Source organism: Arachis duranensis, chromosome 10 (genome assembly GCF_000817695.3).
Source record: "Arachis duranensis cultivar V14167 chromosome 10, aradu.V14167.gnm2.J7QH, whole genome shotgun sequence".
NCBI lineage: Eukaryota > Viridiplantae > Streptophyta > Magnoliopsida > Fabales > Fabaceae > Arachis > Arachis duranensis.
Genome location: NC_029781.3, coordinates 43,348,128 through 43,348,675, shown reverse-complemented (window position 1 = coordinate 43,348,675; position 548 = coordinate 43,348,128).

Sequence of the window (548 nt, the reverse complement as noted above, 5' to 3'; positions counted from 1 at the left end):
GGAGATCCGACATGAGATCCGAAGAAGAGGTTGGGAAGTTCTTACCAACCCCATTCAACAAGTCGGAATCTTGATGGTTCAAGAGTTCTATGCCAATGCATGGATCACCAAGAACCATGACCAAAGTATGAACCTGGATCCAAAGAATTATCTTACTATGATTCGGGGGAAATACTTGGATTTTAGTCCGGAAAGTGTAAGGTTGGCATTCAATTTGCCCATGATGCAAGGAGATAAACATCCTTACACTAGAAGGGTCAACTTTGATCAAAGGTTGGACCAAGTCCTCACGGTCATATGTGAAGAGGGCGCCCAATGGAAGAGAGATTCAAGAGGGAAGCCGGTTCAATTGAGAAGGCATGACCTCAAACCCGTGGCTAGAGGATGGTTAGAGTTTATTCAACGCTCAATCATTCCCACTAACAACCGGTCTGAAGTTACCATAGACCGGGCTATCATGATTCATAGCATCATGATTGGAGAAGGAATAGAAGTTCATGAGGTTATAGCTCAAGAGCTTTATAAGGTGGCAGACAAGTCCTCTACCT